This window comes from Heptranchias perlo, unplaced genomic scaffold, assembly GCF_035084215.1.
Source record: "Heptranchias perlo isolate sHepPer1 unplaced genomic scaffold, sHepPer1.hap1 HAP1_SCAFFOLD_73, whole genome shotgun sequence".
Lineage (NCBI taxonomy): Eukaryota > Metazoa > Chordata > Chondrichthyes > Hexanchiformes > Hexanchidae > Heptranchias > Heptranchias perlo.
The window spans coordinates 2,742,027-2,761,957 of NW_027139761.1; the positions used below are offsets into that span (position 1 = coordinate 2,742,027).

General features: G+C 45.0%; 3 non-coding genes across 3 annotated transcripts; 2 read left to right on the forward strand and 1 right to left on the reverse strand.

Annotated features, from left to right (window-relative positions):
* Positions 1-6,905: 6,905 nt before the first annotated feature.
* Positions 6,906-6,987, forward strand: trnas-gcu (transfer RNA serine (anticodon GCU)). Its single transcript has one exon. It is a non-coding gene; the product is annotated as a tRNA-Ser (tRNA).
* Positions 6,988-12,578: 5,591 nt separating this feature from the next.
* Positions 12,579-12,652, forward strand: trnat-agu (transfer RNA threonine (anticodon AGU)). Its single transcript has one exon. It is a non-coding gene; the product is annotated as a tRNA-Thr (tRNA).
* Positions 12,653-17,214: 4,562 nt separating this feature from the next.
* trnas-uga (transfer RNA serine (anticodon UGA)) lies at positions 17,215-17,296 on the reverse strand. Its single transcript has one exon. It is a non-coding gene; the product is annotated as a tRNA-Ser (tRNA).
* Between the last annotated feature and the right edge of the window lie 2,635 nt (positions 17,297-19,931).

The following is a 19,931-nucleotide window of genomic DNA, read 5'->3' on the forward strand; positions in this document are numbered from 1 at the left end:
TGCCAGTCCGAGAATGAACTGTTTATCCCAACTCTCTGCTTCCTGTTAGATAACCAATCCTCCACCCATGCCAGAATATTACCCCCAATCCAGTGATTCTTTATCTTGAGCAATAATCTTTTATGTGGCACCTTGTCGAATGCCTTCTGGAAGTCTAAATACACTACGTCCACTGGTTCCCCTTTATCCACCCTGCACGTTATGTCCTCAAAGAACTCAAGCAAATTTGTCAGACATGACTTCCCCGTCGTAAAGCCATGCTGACTTTGTCCTATTAAATTATGTTTATCCAAATGTTCCACTACTGTCTCCTTAATAATAGATTCCAAAATTTTACCCACCACAGATGTTAGGCTAACTGGTCTATAATTTCCAGCCTGCTGCCGACTACCCTTTTTAAATAAGGGTGTTGCATTTGCAGTTTTCCAATCTGCCGGGAACTTTGCCGAGTCCAGAGAATTTTGGAAAATTATTACCAAAGCATCCACAATCCCAACTGCCACTTCCCTCAAGACCCTCGGATGTAAGCCATCAAGTCCAGGGGATTTATCCGCCTTCAGTCCCATTATTTTACTGAGTACCAATTCCTTAGTGATTTTAATCGTATTTAGCTCCTCCCCCCCTCGAGCCCCCTGTTTGTCCAGTGTTGGGATATTCTTAGTGTCCTCTACCGTAAATATTGAAACAAAATATTTGTTCAGCATTTTTGCCGTTTCCATGTTCTCATCCTCGAAAGGGACCGACGTTTACCTTTGCCACCCTTTTTTCTTTTTATATAACTATAGAAACTCTTGCTATCTGCTTTTATATTTTTTGCTAATTTATTTTCATAATCTATCTTCCCTTTCATAATCAATCCTTTAGTTACTTTTTGCTGTCTTTTGAAGTCTTCCCAATCTTCTATCCTCCCACTAAGTTTGGCTACCTTATATGTCCTTGTTTTTAGTCGGATACTGTCCTTAATTTCTTTACTTAGCCACGGATGGCTGTCATTTCTTTTACACCCTTTTTTCCTCAGTGGAATATATATTTTTTGAAAGTTGTAAAATAACTCCTAGAATGAACACCATTGCTCATGTACCGTCTTACCCTTTAATCTATTTTCCCAGTCCACTTTAATCAATTCCGCTCTCATACCATCATAGTCTCCTTTATTCAAGCTCAGTACGCTTGTTTGAGAACCAATCTTCTCACCCTCTAATTCGATATGGAATGTAACCATGTTATGGTCACTCATTCCAAGGCGATCCTTAACTAGGACATTAATAATTAATCCTGGCTCATTACACAGGACCAGGTCCAAGGTTGCTTGGCCCCTTGTTGGATCAGTTACGTACTGCTCAAGAAATCCATCCCTAATACACTCAATAAACTCTTCCTCAAGGCTGCCCTGCCCAATTTGATTTGTCCAGTTAATAAAGAAAGATTGAGACAGTAGGAAAATAAAAAGTGCAACCCCGCTGCTGCAGCCAATGTCTTCACATTAATGTTTTCTTCGTTCACTGGATGTGGGCGTCGCTGGCGAGGCCGGCATTTATTGCAAATCCCTAATTGCCCCTTGAGAATGTGGTGGTGAGCCGACTTCTTGAACCGCTGCAGTCCGTGTGGTGAAGGTTCTCCCAAAGTGCTGTTAGGAATGGAATTCCAGGATTTTGACCAAGCGACGATAAACGAACGGCGATATATTTCCAAGTCGGGATGGTGTGTGACTTGGAGGGGAACGTGCAGGTGGTGTTGTTCCCATGTGCCTGCTGCTCTTGTCCTTCTCGATGGTAGAGGTCGTCGGTTTAGGAGGTGCTGTCGAAGAAGCCTTGGCGAGTTGCTGCAGTGTATCCCGTGGATGGTACACACTGCAGCCACTGTGCGCAGGTGGTGAAGGGAGTGAATGTTTAGGGTGGTGGCTAGGGTGCCATTCAAGGGAGCTGCTTTGTCCTGGATGGTGTCGAGCTTCTTGAGTGTTGTTGGAGCTACACTCATCCAGGCAAGGGGAGAGTATTCCATTATACTCCAGACCTTAGCCTTGTAGACGGCGGAAAGGCTTTGGGGAGTCAGGAGGTGAGTCACTCTCCGCAGAATACCCAGCATCTCGTCGCCACAGCATTTACATGGCTGGTCCAGTAAATTTTCTGGTCAATAGTGACCGCCAGGATGTTAATGGTGGGGGATTCGGCGATGGTAATGCCGTTGAACGTCAAGGGGAGGTGGCTGGACTCTCTCTTGTTGCAGATGGTCATTGCCAGGCACTTGTCTGGCGCGAATGTTACTTGCCACTTGTCATCCCAAGCCTGGATGTTGTCCAGGTCTTTCTGCATGCGGGCTCGGACTGCTTCGTTACTTGAGGGGTTGCGAATGGAACTGAACACTGTGCAATCATCAGCGAACATCCCCATTTCTGACCTTATGATGGCGGGAAGGTCATTGATGAAGCAGCTGAAGATGGTTGGGCCTGGGACACTGCCCTGAGGAACTCCTGCAGCAATGACCTGGGGCTGAGATGATTGGCCTCCAACAACCACTACCATCTTCCTTTGTGTTAGCCACTGGAGACTTTTCCCCTGATTCCCATTGACTTCAATTTTACTAGGGCTTCTTCGTGTCACACTCGGTCAAATGCTGCCTTGATGTCAAGGGCAGTCACTCTCACCTCACCTCTGGAATTCAGCTCTTTTGTCCATGTTTGGACCAAGACTGTAATGAGGTCTGGGGCCGAGTGGTCCTGGCGGAATCAAACTGAGCATCGGTGAGCAGGTTATTGGTGAGTAATTGCCGATTGATAGCACTGTCAACGACACCTTCCATCACTTTGCTGATGATTGAGAGTCGACTGATGGGGCAGTAATTGGCCAGATTGTATTTGTCCTGCTTTTTGTTGACAGGACATACCTGGGCAATTTTCCACATTGTCGGGTCGGTGCCAGTGTTGTAGCTGTACTGAAACAGCTTGGCTAGAGGCGCAGCTAGTTCTGGAGCACAAGACCTCAGTCCTACCGCCGGAATGTTGTCGGGGCCCATAGCCTTTGATGTATCCAGTGCATTTCGCCGTTTCTTGATATCACGTGGAGTGAATCGAATTGGTTGATGACTGGCTGCGATGAATATTGGGAGGAGGCCGTGATGGATTCATCCACTTGGCACTTCTGGCTGCAAACGCTTACAGCCTTGTCTTTTGCACTCACGTGCTGGACTCGTCCATTACTTAAGGATGGGGATGTCTACAGAGTTCACAGAGCCTCCTCCTCCCGTTAGTTGTTTAATTGTCCACTACCATTCACGATTGGCTGTGGCAGGACTGCAGAGCTTTGATCTGATCCGTTGGTTGTGGATTCGCTTTGCTCTAATCTACAGCATGTTTAGCCCTGAGTTGTAGCTTCACCAGGTTGGCACCTCATTTTTAGGTACGCCTGGTGCTGCTTCTGGCATGCTCTTCCACACTCCTCATTGCACCCGGATTGATTCCCTGGCTTGTTGGCAGAGTGAGGAATATGCCGGGCGAAGAAGTTACAGATTGTGCTGGAATACAATTATGCTGCTGCAGGATGGCCACACAGCACCTCATGGAATGCCCAGTTTTGAGCTGCTGGATCTGTTCTGAATCTATCCCATTTAGCACGGTGGTATTGCCACACAACACGTTGGATGGTATCCTCAGTGCGAAGACAGGACTTCGTCTCCACGAGGACTGTGCAGTGGTCACTCCTACCAATACTGTCATGGACAGATGCATTTGCTACACGTCGATTGGTGAGGACGAGGTCAAGTTGGTTTTTCCCTCGTGTTGATTCATTCACCATCTACAGTCGGCCCAATCTTGCAGCAATGCCCTTCAGGCCTCGGCGAGTAGTGGTGCTACCGAGCCACCTTTGGTGATGAGCATTGAAGTCCCCCAGCTACCCTCAGTGCTTCCTCCAAGTGGTGTTCAACATGGAGGAGGACTGATATCAGCTGCTGAGGGCTTGTCAGTAGGTGGTTTCACTTGCCCATGTTTGACCTGATGCCATGAGGTCCACAGTCAATGTTGAGCACTCCCATCCTGACTGCATATCACTGTACCGCCACTGTCTGGTCCGTCTGTCCTGCCAGTGGGACAGGACATACCCAGGGATGGTGATGGAAGAGTCTGCGGATTTTGGCTGAAAGGTATGATTCTGTGAGTATGGCTATGTCAGGCTGTTGCTTGACAAGTCTGTGGGACAGCTCTCCCAATTTTGGCACAAGTCCCCAGATGTTCGTGAGGAGGACTTTGCAGACTCGACTGGGCTTGGTTTGAGCCTTTGTCGTGTGCGGTGCCTGGTGGCCCGTCCGGTTTTATTAAGACTTTTTTGTTAATCGAGATTTTACAACTGAGTGGTTTGCCAGGCCATTTTAGAGGGCAATAAGGAATGAGCTTAATTGGTCGCTGTGGGTCTGGAGTCACATAGAGGCCAGACTGGGTAAGGAAGGCAGGTTTCCTTCCCTGAAGGGCATGAGTAAACCAGATGGGTTTTTACAACAATCCGGTAGTTTCATGGCCACCATTACTGATACTGGTATTTTAATTCCAACTTTTATTTTTCATGAATTGAATTTCTCCAGCTGTCATGGCGGGATTATGAACTCGTGACCCCGGATTCTGAGTCCAGGTCTCTGGCTTATTAGCCACTTAACATAACCACTATGCTACTGTATCTCTTCGCGCTCCACTAAGTTACTCTCTTTTCATTTCTCTTATTTCGTGCTTTTTCTTTCTGCCTCCAGCACCTTTGTCTGTATTCTGTTTTTGTTCTCTCATGTGTCTCTGCTGGATGATCCAAAATTCAGACCTGTCGCTTCTTCCAGCATTTTCTTCCTTCCACAATCATCGTCCATTTCATTGAGACTTTCCTGCGGCCTTGCCAACTCTAACATTCACTTTCACATTCTTACGCCTTTAAGTTTGCTCCACATCGACCGCTGTTTCTCGGGGGCACATGTCCCGCTCGCACCAATGTTCATTTGTGCCTTGAAACCAATCGATACATTTTGATCTGCGTGACTGTTCCATAGACAAGCACTAAGAAAGGAGGGCAGGCATTCGGAAGGACAGCGGCATACTTTTCCGTGAAATTTCCATGGGGTAACTTGTGACACGGGGGATGTTAACTGAAGAACTGGGTTTTGTTTCCATGGTCATTGGCGCTTTTCCCCGAGCAGTTGATGTGCGGGAGAGACGGGCGGCGCGACATAGCTGCGAATGACGGCTGAAAGGTGCACTTTTGGCAATCTGGGCGGTGCAGTCAGGTCGGAAATGTTCCGCTTGATCTTAATAGGTCTGTGGAAATGTCCGATTGAAAAGGAATGTGGAGAAATGAGAAGAGCGGGAATGGTGAAAAAGTGTCGATTACAGGAGGTTGGCCGTGAGCGAAAGGTCCTTTGAATGTCCGGCGCGGAGGGGATTTTGTTCAGAAACGACAGACTTTAAAGCGCGTGGGGAAAGTGAAGTGCGAGCTTTGTCCTTGGGTGAAATTGGGTGTTTTCAGGAAAACAGCCATTGTGAAATCACAAAAATGAAAACAGAAAATGCTTGAAACACTCAGCAGGTCAGGCAGCGCCTGTGGAGAAAGAACCAGAGGTAAGGTTTCAGCTCTCTAAACTTTTTCATCAGCAGTGGATGTACTGGTAGGTAGGAGAGCATCTTAACTCTCTCAGATGCTGGATTCAATTTTTCGATTATGTAGGTTCGAATCCCATCTCTGTCACAATTCGTCGAGCTGTTTATTTTGGCCGCCTCACCTAAAAATCTTCTTTCCAAAGAAGTGCGTTTCCCCATTGCTGGCTTACATCTGTTTGCACAAATCAGCAAAGTCTGAATTGCCACCCAAAATGTTTCTTGCACGGAGGTGTTGGGAGTGAAAGGGGTGATCCAGGTGATGTTTCAATCAAAGTGCGCAATGGCCCCCTGGTAAACGAAGTATCTCTTATGGTGAGCATAAGATGAAAGATATGTACCATAATTATGTATTTCTTCTTTGCATCACACTAGGATTTATTATCAGGGAATGGACATGAGCAGGTCGATTTACGTCACGCGCCGGTCACTTTGCATCGCCCCCGACACACAGAATAGAATCATAGAAAGGTTACAGCATGGAAAGAGGCCATTCGGCACATCGAGTCCGTACCGGCTCTCTGCAAGAACAATCCAGCTAGACCCCACCGCCCCACCCCGCCCTTTCCCTCCAGCCCTGTATTTTTTTTTCGTTTCAAATACTTATCCACTTCCCTGTTGAAGGCCATGTTTGAATCTGCCTCCACCACCCCCTCGGGCAGTGCATTTCAGATCCTAAACAATCGCTGTGTAAAAAATTTTTTCCTCATGTCACCTTTGGCTCTTTTTCCAAACAACTTAAATCGATGTCCTCTGGTCATTGACCCTTCCGCCAATGGGAACAGTTTCTCTCTCTCTACTCTGTCCAGACCCTTCATGATTTTGAATACCTCGATTAAATCTCCTCGCAACCGTCTCTATTCCAAGGAGAACAACCCCAGCTTCTCCAATCTATCCATGAAACTAAAGCCCCTCATTCCCGGAATCTTTCCAGGAATCCCCCACCATCATCATCCTGGTGGTCATCATGAACCAGAAAGTTAACTGGACTAGCCACCAAAATACTGTGGCGACAAGAGCAGGTCAGAGGCTGGATATTCTGCGCCCAGTAACTCACCTCCTGACTCCCCAAAGCCATCTCCTCAGCTACAAGGCGCAAGTCAGGATTGTAATTGAATACTCATGTGATGGTCATCTACATGAAATGTTTACTCTGTTTCTATATCTAAAGATTCTGCCTGACCTGCTGAGGATAACCAGCATTTACTGTTTTGATTTCAGTTTGGCAACATAGCCAGTATTTTCATTTTGAATAAAGGAGCTTTCGCAAGTTTGCGCATGTGACGAGGTGGCCGAGCGGTTAAGGCGATGGACTGCTAATCCATTGGACTCTGCACGCGTGGGTTCGAATCCATTCCTCGTCGATGTTGTTTCTTTCATTCAGTCCATCCAGAAAGTCTGGTCAAGTCCTTAACTTCTCGAAACGGCAAACGGAGGTTTTTGCGTTGAAATCAGCAACAGTTCCGACCAAGAAGGTGTTGAGATTGTAAGGTCGCATATAATCAAAGTGCACAGTGGTGTCATTGTAAAACGAGTAAATCTTATGGTCAACGGAAGAGAAACTTATGTACCATAATTATGATTTATGTCCGGATCATTCCGAATCTGTGTCTGTTTAAAAGGGATGTGCTGTAAGTCCCGCATCATTCCGTGTCTGTGTATGTTTAAAAGGGATGTGCCGTAAGTCCCGGATCATTCCGTGTCTGTGTCCGTTTAAAAGGGATGTGCTGTCAGTCCCAGATCATTCCGTGTCTGTGTCTGTTGAAAAGGGATGTGCTGTCAGTCCCGGATCTTTCCGTGTCTGTGTCTGTTTAAAAGGGATGTGCTGTCAGTCCCGGATCATTCCGTGTCTGTGTCTGTTTAAAAGGGATGTGCTGTCAGTCCCGGATCATTCCGTGTCTGTGTCTGTTTAAAAGGGATGTGCTGTCAGTCCCGGATCTTTCCGTGTCTGCCTCTTTTTGAAAAGGATGTGCTGTTAGTCCTGGATCCTTCCGTGTCTCTATCGGTTGAAAAGGGATGTACTGTAAGTCCCGGATCATTCCGTGTCTGTGTCTGTTTGAAAGGGATGTGCTGTCAGTCCCGGATCATTCCGTGTCTGTGTCTGTTTAAAAGAGATGTGCTCTCAGTCCCGGATCATTCCGTATCTGTTTCACCCGATTTTCTTAATACCTTTTCTCTTCTGAACTGAAATGACGATCCTCTCTCGAGAAGAAGGTTCACCGCCTGCTGTTGAGACCAAGTTCATCCTGCTGGGCTTCCATCCCAATCTCCGCACTCTATCCCCCATTCAGTCCCACCCCCGCCTGGACAGTATAATGTGCGATATTCATAAGGGAATGGAGAAGCCGAATATCATGGTTATAATTTTCTTGGCTCCACAACACAGAATATTGTCAATTCCAACGATTCAGAAGGTAATCATAGAATCATAGAATCTTACAGCATAGAAGGAGGCCATTCGGCCATCGTACCTGTGCCGGCTATTTTTCGAAGTCCTGTCCAAATTAGACCCACACCCCAGATTTTCCCCATAACCCTGCAAATTAATCCTCCTCAAGTACATGTCCAATTGCCTTTTGAATGATCCTGTGGAATCTGCTTCCACCACCCTTTCAGGAAGTGCGTTCCTGATCTTAACAAACCCTCTGTGTGAAAAAAAAATCTTTTAGATTCCTCGATAGTCATTTTGCCAATTATTTTAAATCTTTGCTTACTGACCCAGTTGCCAAGGAAACAGCTTCTCCCTGCTTGCTATTTCAAAACACCTCATTATTCTGAATACCTCAATACGGTCTCCCGTTAACCATCTCTGCTGTAAGGAGACTAATCCCAGCTTCTCCCATCTCTCCAAATAACTGAAGTCCCTCCTCCCTGGTACCATCCTGGCCAACCTGCTCTGAATCCTCTTCAATCCCTTTTCATCCTTCGTATAGTATGGTGCCCAGAAGTGTACAATACATTCCAGCTGAGGCCTAACCAGTGATTTGTAAAGGTTTAGTGTGATTTCCTTGTATTTAAATTCAATGCCCCCATTTACAAAGCCAAATATCCCATACGCTTTTTTAACTACCTTATCAACTTGCCCTGTTTTGTGAATATGCTCCCCCAGGTCCCTCTGCTCTTGGAACCCCCCATAAATTGTTCCATTTAGATTATACTGCCTCTTCTTGTTCTTCTTCCAAAAGTGCATCACTTCACACTGATCGGCGTTAAATCTGTCACGTGACTGCCCATTTCCCCAGTCTGTCCATGTCCTCCTGAAGTCTGCTGCTATCTTCCTCACTATTTTCTACGTTGCCAAGTTTTGTATCATCCGCAAACTTCGAAACTGTACTCCCTATTCCTACATCCAAATTATGTATATATAACAAGAAAAGCAATAGTCCTGGTACCGACCCCTGGGGGATCCCACTGCATATTTCTCTCCAGTCAGAAAAACATCCGTTCACCACTACTCCCTGCCTCCTATCCTTTAGCTAATTACGTGCTCACGTTACCACCGGTCCTTTAATCCCACGTGCTTCTAGTTTTCGAATTAGTCTGTTATGTGTTAATTTCTAAAATGTGTCCTCAAAATAACTGTAACCCCGTAATTTTATTCTGAAGCAATGAGAATACGGATATTCAGACCGAGTGATGGATTGGGTTCATTCCCATTACCCGCAGGTGACGGGACCCGAGGAGATGAAATCCCATCTGGGTTTATATTTTCTGAAAACGGAGACGGAAAATCGCAAAGCTCATCCCGTCGAAACACGACAATTGAATTGAAGATCCGACAGTCTGGAAACCTGGGCGTTCCAAAAACCCGTCTGGAACGCCCAGGTTTCCAGACCTGGCCGTTCAAAGAAGCCGTATAAGTCCATCAGGGGGGAAGACATGGAGAGAAGAAACGCAGACAGAGAGAGAGATACATGCAAAGAAAAATAGTATAAATCTCCAAATTATGTGATTGAGCAGAATTTAAGGTACAGCTTAAAGGCAATTTGTCGCATGTCGTGAAATCTTAGAGGTGGACATACGGCTGGATTATATTGTTATTTCTTGGAGAAATAAGCACTGCTTGGTAATTACAGCTCTGATTTATTTAACCATTTTTACAGTTGCGGTGTAAGCAGCCCTTAGTCAATTCTGCATTCATATTGTTACTGCCCCCTTTATTCCATGGGCCGCAATCTTGATGATAAGCCGACCATGCGGCACTTTATCAAACGCCTTTTGAAAGCCCATATACACCACATCAACCGAATTGCCCTCATCGACCCTCTCTGCTACCTCATCAACAAACTCTTACAGGTTAGTTGAACGCAATTTGCCTTTAACAATTCCGTGCTGGCTTTCCCTAATCAATTCACCCTCGTCCAAGTGACTGTTAATTCTGTCCCGGATTATCGTTTCTAAAAATTTCCCCACTACTGAGGTTAAATTGACTGGCTTACAATTGATGCTTTTATCCGTATAACCTTTTTTGAACTAGAGTGTAACCTCTGCAATTCTCCAGTCCTCTGGCACCACCCACAGATCCAAGGATGTTGGTAGATTATGGCCAGTACCTCCGCAATTTCCACCCTTACTTCCCTCAGCAACTTCGCATGCATCCCATCCGGACCTGGTGGTTTATTTACCTTAAGTACAGCCAGCCGTTCAAGTGCCTCTTCTTTATCAATTTTCGACCATCCAGTATCTCAACGACACCTTCCTTTGCTGAGACTCTGGCAGCATCTTCTTCCTTGGTAAAGATAGATGCAAAGTACTCATTTGGTACCTATGCCATTCCCTCTGCCTCCATGAGTAGATCTCCTTTATCGTGCCTAATCGTACTCACCCCTCCTCTTACTACCCGTTTACTGTTTACATGCCTGTCGAAGACTATTGGATTCCCTTTTATGTTGGCCGTCAGTCTATAGTCATATTTCTCTTTGCTTCTCATTTCCTTTTTCGCTTCCCCTCTGAGCTCCCTAAATTCGGCCTGGTGAATGAGCGTATAAAAAAAGTTAGCATTTCTTTCAGCCGGAAACAGAAAGTTAGTGGTTGATTAATGGCGATTTGAACAAGTATTAGTCTTTTTTACAGAGTTTAATGACTTTTGCGAAATTAATACAGTGAACTAATGCAGTAAAGTTGAATTCCTGATCGGGAACCGCCTCAGACAGCGCATTACTGCCCATCCCTGGGAAACAAGATCCGACCGAAACTTTGACAACACATCGCAGGTCCCGCTGCAAAGTCACAGCTTGCCAGCTGTTCCGAAATTTGGAGCCTGGAAAGGGAGTTAAACGCTGGACCTTCAGCTCAATACCCACTTTAAAAGTCTAATACTCTACTGACTGAGCTACCCAGGCTCGATACTACATAAGCTCCCATCGGACATATTCATGGGAGGTCTCTGAATTATCCCTGCAGCCGTCGAGCAAGGGTGAGGTCCGTTTGATAAAATTCTCAGTATTGTGTTGAGGAGAATCCTTGTTCCTGTTGAACATGATGTAAGAAACATGGACAGTGAACTCGTGAGTTTACAATTCTTCTTGTTTGTGCCAAATGTCTTGTCATTCGTTAGCAGCAATTAAAATAGCACTTTCCCCAGCGGCTCAAAAGCTGAACTTGTCCCACACGGGAGCTGGAAAAGGCCTCTCGACCTTTCAGCGTATTAACATCTGTAAGCTGAATAATTTCACCCGTGAAACAGTGACATCAGGCAGCATATTTCTCTTCCATATTTTCCCAACACGAAACTTCCAACCGATGAATATCGGCTTAACGAAAAGAATAATTGTTTGTTTGGTTCTTTAGATTTAAAGATCTTGTACCGGCCCCTTTGCCATATGAGCTGCCGCTAAAAGCCCCCTCTCCCCTATGAACAACTAAACTGGCACGTGCTATTGCAAGACGGTCGGCCAGAGGAACTCAAGAGCCCACATGGGAACACTAAGTAGTAGAAGCGTTATGGAACATACCAGTTGTACCTTGAACTCCGGTCAAAATGTTCGGAGTGAAAGGTTTGATTGTTTTAGAAGACGATCTAACTCACAACCTGGTCATTTCTGGAGCCCATACTGCTATAAATAAGTAATGCATGGTTAACAATTGTGCAACACGAGAGCAGCGAACAACCGACAGCATCAGCGCTCCTGCCAAACAGCTTCATTTTCCATATCTCAATTATCACTTCGAGATCTTTCTCAAACAGAAGCCTCCAATCAAGATGCGCTTCGTTAAATAACAATTCCTAAATCAAGAGAGTTTTGATCGATCATGACTAAAGCATGTACAATTTCCTCACCTGTTCCTTTTAATCCCCTGGGGTGGTAACCATCAGGTCCTGGAGATTTGTCGATCTTTAGCCTAATTATTTTCTCCATTGCCATTATTTTACTTATACGAATCCCATTGATTTATTAACAGTTTTCCTCTTATCTCTGCCATGTTAGCCTCATCCTTTTCTGTGATGACCGATGCAAAGTAAAAATTTAGCAACTCTGCCATTTCCTGATTTTCAATTACAATATCACCTCCATCTGTCTTTAAGTGGCCCACACGACTCTAAGCCTCCCTTCTTTCTCTTAATATACTTGTAAAAACCTTGAGAGTTCTCCTCATTTTCCCTCACAAGTTTTTCTCCTGTTCCTTTTTTGCTCCTCTCACGATTTTTTAGTATCATCACCACAATAAACAACACTTCGCTGTAAAGTTCGGCTCAATAGTTCTCCAATGTCAGAGCGAGAATTGTCTGAAGCCCTGATTTATTTAATGTCACAAATACAATCACACATAGTCATCCATGTATCAACGCACTGAAGGATACACAAATATAAACACAGCGAGAAATGCAGTCAGTGCAGGGATGCACAGGTCAACGGACAAGCGAAATGGACAGAGACAAAACGGCCTGAACCCCCAACAGTGAAGTGTCGCTGATAGATATTAGTGAGGAGGTGGGGGTCACATGTCATCAATTGGCGCTGTGGCTTAGTTGATTAAAGCATCTGTCTAGTAAACAGGAGATCCTGGGTTCAACTCCCAGCAGTGCCTTGTGTAGCTTATTATTTTACCTAATTTATGGAATAAAGCGACAAAATAACATTGTGGTGTTCGAATTTGTTCAGGTTTCAGGAGGAAACGGATAACAGAATGACTGTTCAAAAACGCCCTTTCATTCCACAGACAGACCTCTCAGAGAATGTGTCTGTAACACGTTAATTTGAGGACACGTTCTTGTTTCTAGGCTCGTTGGGATCGGGGTATAATTCACGATTTGAGGTTCAAAGCCGGAAGACATCCTAATTTGGACCAAGACTTGTGATCTTGACCTGCGGGACAAACGTTTGCAAAGAGGAAAAAGAAGTCCTCAAATCGCTCGACCTGAATCTGCAGGCCCAGATGAAATATATCCCAGGATGTTAACAGAAGCAAGGAAGGAAATAGCGGAGGCTCTGACCATCATTTTCCAACCCACCCTGGCAAAAGGTGTCGTGCAGGAGGATTTGATGATTGCTAACGTTGTACCATTGTTGAAAAAGGGAGACAGGGATAGATCGAGTAAATACAGGCCAGTCAGCCTAAACTCGAGCTGAAGTATGAATCGTCATTTAGAAAGGCACGGATTAATCAAGGACAGTCAGCGTGGATTTGTTAAGGGAAGGTCGTTTGAATTGAATTATTTGAGGAGGTATCAAGGAGGATCGATGAGGGTATCGCGATTGATGGAGTCAACATGGATTTTAACGAGGCTTTTGACAAAGTCCTACAGGGCAGATTTGTTAAAAATGTAAAAGCCCATTGGATCCAAGGGACATTGGCAAGTTGAATCCAAAATTGGCTGAGTAGCAGGAAGCAAGCGGTTGTGGTCGACGGGTGCTTTTGTGACTGGAAGGCTGTTTCGAGTGGGGTTCCATGCGGCTTCGTACTCGGTCCCTGCTTTTCATGGTACAGATCATTGATTTAGACTTAAATGTAGGGGGCATGATGAAGAAATTTGCAGATGATACAAAAATTGTTCCTGTGGTTGAGAGTGAGGAGGAAAGCTGTCGACTGCAGGAAGATATCCATAGAGCAGACAGGTGGAAAGAGAAGTGGCAAATGCAATTCAATCTGAAGAAGTGTGAGGTAATGCATTTAGTGGGGGGGGGCAAAAAGGCAAGGGAGTATATAACAAATATTGCAATTAATTTGCCATTTACATGCCCATTCTGCAAATTAACTCATGTCTTCCTTTATTATTCGCATTTTTCTTTGTATTAACTACAGCTCGCAATTCGGTGTCGTCCCTAAGTTTTGAAATTGTACTTCCAATTCCCGTGTCCAAATCATGAAAGTAAATTTTGAACAAAAGTGGTCCCAGCACCGATAAATTGTGAACAACAGTGGTCCCACCACTGATAAAGTGTTAACAACAGTGGTCCCATCACTGATATATTGTGAACAACAGTTGTGCCAGCATCGATAAATTGTGAACAACCGTGGTCCCAGCACCGATCAATTGTGAACAACTGTCGTCCCAGGAATTTTGATCTTGAACTGCAGTTGAAACTTTTGCACAAAAGAAAATAACGTCCCCAAATCGTCCCACGTGAATCTCAAATGCTTTGGGAAGAAGTCCAATAGAAACAATCAGGACTTTAAAGGCACCTCAACGACCTGAACTTTCGTTGAATGAATTGTGTTAGCCATTGCATTCGACCGTGAAATCGCTCTTGACTTTCATCTCATTGAAGCAGAGTGTGGCCGCTTTGCATCTGTGAGCATGTCGGTGGCGTCTTTACATTTGATATTGATCGCTTCCAATTTGTAAAATTTCATCAATCGTTCCTTGGAGCAGAGGAGGCTGAGGGGGGACATGATTGAGGTGTACAAAATTATGAGGGGCACAGATAGGATGGATACTAAGGAGCTTTTTCCCTTCGTTGAGGGTTCTATAACAAGGGGACATAGATTCAAGGTAAAAGGCGGGAGGTTTAGAGGGGATTTGAGACAGAACTTTTTCACCCAGAGGGTGGTTGGAGTCTGGAACTCACTGCCTGAAAGGGTTGTGGAGGCAGGAACCCTCACAACATTCAAGAAGCATTTGGATGAGCACTTGAAATGCCATAGCATACAAGGCTACGGACCAAATGCTGGAATATGGGATTAGAGGAGACAGGGCTGATGGCCGGCGCGGACACGATGGGCCGAAGGGCCTCTTTCCGTGCTGTATGACTCTATGACTCTATGAAAAAGAAACCGAGAATCGAGTTGTCCCTCTTAGTGATGAGCTGAAGGGATTGTTGATCCAAGCAGATCTGGAAAATGCGTGGTGCAATCGGTCAGGAGTTCCAAATCCACCCTCCAGCCACTCGGCAATTATATTGAATGAACTTTACTCTGGCCCAGTGTCACCGCACTGAAATCGAGTATTTCTCCGGCATGTTTTTCTTCATAGTTGCTGGTTTAAGAGTGAAGACCGGCTGGTTGGATTTTCACTCCTACAAGCTTTAATCATTCATTTTTCACTGACTGCAGACAGTTGTTATATTGGTCGCTGCAATCTCAAAGTTTAGCCCAGTGAATTATTGGTTTAGCAGGTGATCTCTTCACCTGATCTCGGCGGTGTTATCCGTTAGCGTGAAAGTTTGATTGTTCGAGCCCTTATTTTATCCTCAGGATTCATCGCCGCAAAGTTCCAGGGTTTCAACGCATGTTTTGGAATCAAGAAAATGTACCGGAATCATTGCCAGCTGAGCAGGGCTGATATTCTACCATTTACCCTGCGGTCGGGAATCAGGCACATGAATCATATAAAGGAATGGAACATTGGCTTCACGGTAATTACAATTCTCCTTGACAGACAAGCCCCCGAAAGGCCCGAAGGGAGGCCGCATTCGCAGCAGGAGAGCTGGTTCGCTGTGACATGGAGATTTCTGTAGTGAGTGAGACCAGACTGTTCCTATGTTCAGAGAATAAATTTCACACCCTTTATTTTGGAAAAGCAAAACGGTGGGGATTTTTGTCATAGCCCGATGCCTTTCGTCTTGTATCAGATGTTCCTCGTTGCGTCACTTTCATCTTGATCGGAGAACCAGTTCGGGCGCTCCTGTGATAAACAGCGACAATTGCCAGTTAATGTTAAATTTAACAACGACTCCACTACGTTTTTAATCCCACTCTTAAGATGCAGTCTATAAAATGAAAAAAATTCATCACATTCAAAGCATAAAAATCTTATTAAAGTTTTGACTGTCTCTCGGTAACCACGTCAACATCGCCTTCAGTCTGAAATGGAAAGTTATCGATTAAGACAGGGATTCAACTACGAACAGGATTTAATTAGCTTCATGTAATTAATTTAATAAGTTCATAACTCTTTTTAAAGTTAATTCCCTGACTGGGAATCGAACCTCGCGGCGGTGAGAGTACCGAATTCTCATCACCAGGCCATTGGGGAGCTCCCAAGATTGCGCACGAGACAAAGTGGAACTGATGACATTTTTTTTCTTTCGCTCTTTCATGATTCATTCAGCTCTGTGTTTATTGTCAGGCCTCTTATCTCTCCTTTTCAGCTTCTGACCGCGTATATTCCTGTGGCTAAATATCAGTAATATAGAACATCTCACAGCCCCGGTATATTTGCTGTTTCTCTGTGCAGTTCTGTGCAAAATCAAACTGCACGCAAATACCGACAGTGCCTCTCTCTCACTCCCCACAGAAGCAGCAGGAGATGCCACTTTAAACTGCCAGTTGCTTCAAACGATTCACGATGGACCTGCGTGACCTTGCAGTTTTCCAAGGAGCTGTATTCAGTGCGTGAATTTTGGAAATGGAAACATGTCCATCAGCAGCTTGTGGTCGTATTTTACCTCACTTTCCATTTCATGTACATGCCTACTTGCACTTGGTGATGTCATTGCCTGAACATCACCTCTGTCGCGATATTATTTCGAACAGAAAATGGCATTTTGTGCGAGCATTTTGTCTGGCAGGAAAATGACCTGAATTACAAAGGGCTCAGTCGGAAAGGCCGCGTTGCTCTGCTTGTTCGCAGCAAAGAAGTTTCAGCGTCTCCTTGGGGTTCAGTGTTTAGGATTCGGCGCTTTCATCACTCCGGCAATGGTTCGATTGTCGGTCTCAACATCCGCATATAATACACTCTACCATAAGTGTACTGTACTCAAATTGCTGATTTTTTCATTGTGAGGGGAAGAAACATAAATGTGTGGACATTAATTTCGAATTCATCAGCTGGGTTGCACCTTTTCTTTTCCTACCGTCTCAGTCTTTCCATCTTTACCCTTCTCTGCTGGTGTTGCAGGTTCCATCATTCTTCGCTGTTCACGATGCCTGAGAAGTCCATCAGGAGAAAACAGGCAAAGTCAAGAGACAGAGACAGGGAGAGATTAAAACACAGAAATAAATTGTATAAATGTCAAGTTCTGCGAACGAGCAGAATTTAGAATGGAGCTTGGGAGAGATTCCTTCACGTGTCTTGCAATTTTGCAAGAGATCATTGGGCTCCGAGTTAAAAGCGTCGTTGGCGATGGAGCACCTCTCTGAGGGAGCGAACAAGGTCCGTTCGTTCAAGTTCACATTAATTTGAACACTGAACAAACTTTAAAAAATAGCGCTGCGAACAGGATTCGAACCTGTGCAGGGAAACCCCATTGGATTTCAACTCCAACGCCTTAACCACTCGGCCATCGCAGCTGCACGCATCGATAATGCACAGCTATAAATCAGAATGCGTAGGGTTATCACACGAGATCTGTGACACTTTGTTCTCTCAGACAGGTTTCCAACTGGAAACTTACAGCTTGTTAATGTGCTGACTTTGCTGTCTCGGTGATAGAATTCTCATTTATCACGTGAGAAACCGGGGTTCGATTTCCGGTTCGTTTCGGATTATTTTCATTCTCCATTCATAAGATCGCGTGAATTGTGCGACATTCGCCCTCAGCTTCAATCTGCGCACCATTTGAGACATTTTCCATTCTCCACGTGTGTTGCGTCGAAGCTGGGTTGGAAAATCACATTGCAAGTCTAACGCCTTAATCATTGGGTCATCGCTGCTGCAAGCGACAAATCCGACACCGCAGCAGAAGAGAATGAAGAAGGTTATGACAGGAGAACTCTGAGACTGTATGTTCTTTTAGACAGGTTTCGAACTGAGCGCAGACCGCCGGCTGCTGTGCGGACTTTGTTATTTCAGTGATCAAATTCTTGCTTTCTGCGCGGGAGGCCCGGGTTCGATCACCACCCAATCGAGGAGCATTTTTCATTCTCCATTCATGAGGTCACGTGAATTGGGATACGTTGACATTCAGCTTCAATTTGAACACCATCTTGTGACATTTTCCTTTCTCCATGTGTGTTGTCGTCGACAGAACCTCTGCATTCTGTCCTCCATGCACTGGAATGAAGACAATCCTGCGGACTGCACTGCTGACAAGACGTGAGAAGCCAATTAGTGATTTTGAACTAAAAATGGTAAAACCGCAGGGCTCGTCCGGGATCTCTCACATAACAATCAGCAAATCCCCAAGCGAGATATCATACCCGAAGACCAAGGAGCCACTGATAACAGAGGGGTGCAACCAACGCAGAATTCTGTGCTACCCACAGCCGCTCGGCCACCATTCTGCCCATCCTATCACTTTTTCTATTCCGATGTACGGCAATGTGAAGACGTACATTAACTATTTCATATCAACAATATTAGCCTCTCATTACCACATTACCACATTCGTTTCGAATGTGCGAGTTGTAATATCAAGTGAGACTTTGCAGAATTAATTGCTCGAAAGCTACATTGTTGTCTGTCTCGGCATCCGCAGATTATCCACTCTCCCACAAGTATAACAGTGACTACACTTCAAAAATACTTCATTGGCTGTAAAGCGCTTTGGGAAGTCTTGAGGTCGTGAAAAGCGCTTTATAAACACAAGACTTTGTTTTTATACTGGGCTAAAAGTACTGATGTTTTCACTATGAGGACGAAGAGACATCAATATGTGGACATTGGCTACGAATTCATCATCTGGGTTGGTCCTTTATTTTTCCTCCCGTCTCAGTCTTTCGATCTTTACCGTTCTCTGCTGGTGTCGCAGGTTCGATGAGCTTTGGCCGTTCAAGGAAGCTTGAGAAGTCCATCAGGGGAAAACAGAGAGGGACAGAGACAGGGAGAGATAGAGAGATAAAAGTATAGAAAAAAAAGCCTGAATATCAAGTTAGCAGAATTTGAAATGAAGCTTGAGAGAGATGGAATCATACATTCATAGAATCGTTACTGCACAGAAGGAGGCCATTCGGCCCATTGAGCCTGCCCCGGCTCTCTTTCAGAGCAATCCAGTTAGTCCCATTCCCCTGTTCTTTCCCTGTAGACCCGCAAATATTTTTCCTTCAAATATTAATCTAATTCCTTTTAGAAAATCACGATTAAATCTGCATCCACCACCCTTTCAGGAGATGCATTCCAGATTATAACTACTCGCTGATTTAAAACGTTTTTCCTCATATCTCCTTTGGTTCTTTTGTCAACCACCGTAAATCTGTGTCCTCTGGTTCTCGACCCTTCCGCCAACGGGAGCAGTTTCTGTTTATTTACTTTATCCAAACCCGTCATGATTTTGAACACTTCTATCAAATCTCCTCTCAACCTTCCTGCCCTAAGGAGAACAACCCCAGCTTCTCCAGTCGATCCACGTAACTGAAGTCCCTCATCCCTGAAACCATTCCGGTAAATCATTTCTGCGCCACCTCTAAGGCCTTCACATCCTTCCTAAAGTGCGGTACCCAGAATTGGACACAATACTCCAGTTGTGGAATATTGTGAAGTTTCCTTCACGCACCTTGAAGTTTTGCAAGAGACCATTGGGCTCCCAATTAAAAGGCTCTGCCGCGGTGGAGGATCTGTCTGAGAGAAGGAATCGCGGCCCGTTATTTCCAGTTCATATTTATTTGAGCATTGAACAAAACTTTAAACAATAGAACCGCGAGCAGCATTCCAATGTTTCACCGAAAGACCCTGTTGAGTTTTAGATCTAACGCCTGAACCACTCGGCCATCACAAGCAGCGAGTGCTAGTAATGCACGGCTGTAAATCAGAATGCGCGAGGTACTCAGAGGAGATTTGTGAAATTATATGTTGTTTCAAACAGGTTTCCAACTGGACACAGAGAGCCCGATACCATGCAAACGTTACTGTTTCACTGGTAGAATTTGCACTTACCACGCGAGGGAACAGGGTACGTATTCCCGACCAATTAAGGAGCATTTTTATTCTGCACCTCTGAGATCGCCTGAATTGGGATAAATTCACCTTCAGTTTCAATCTGCACACCGC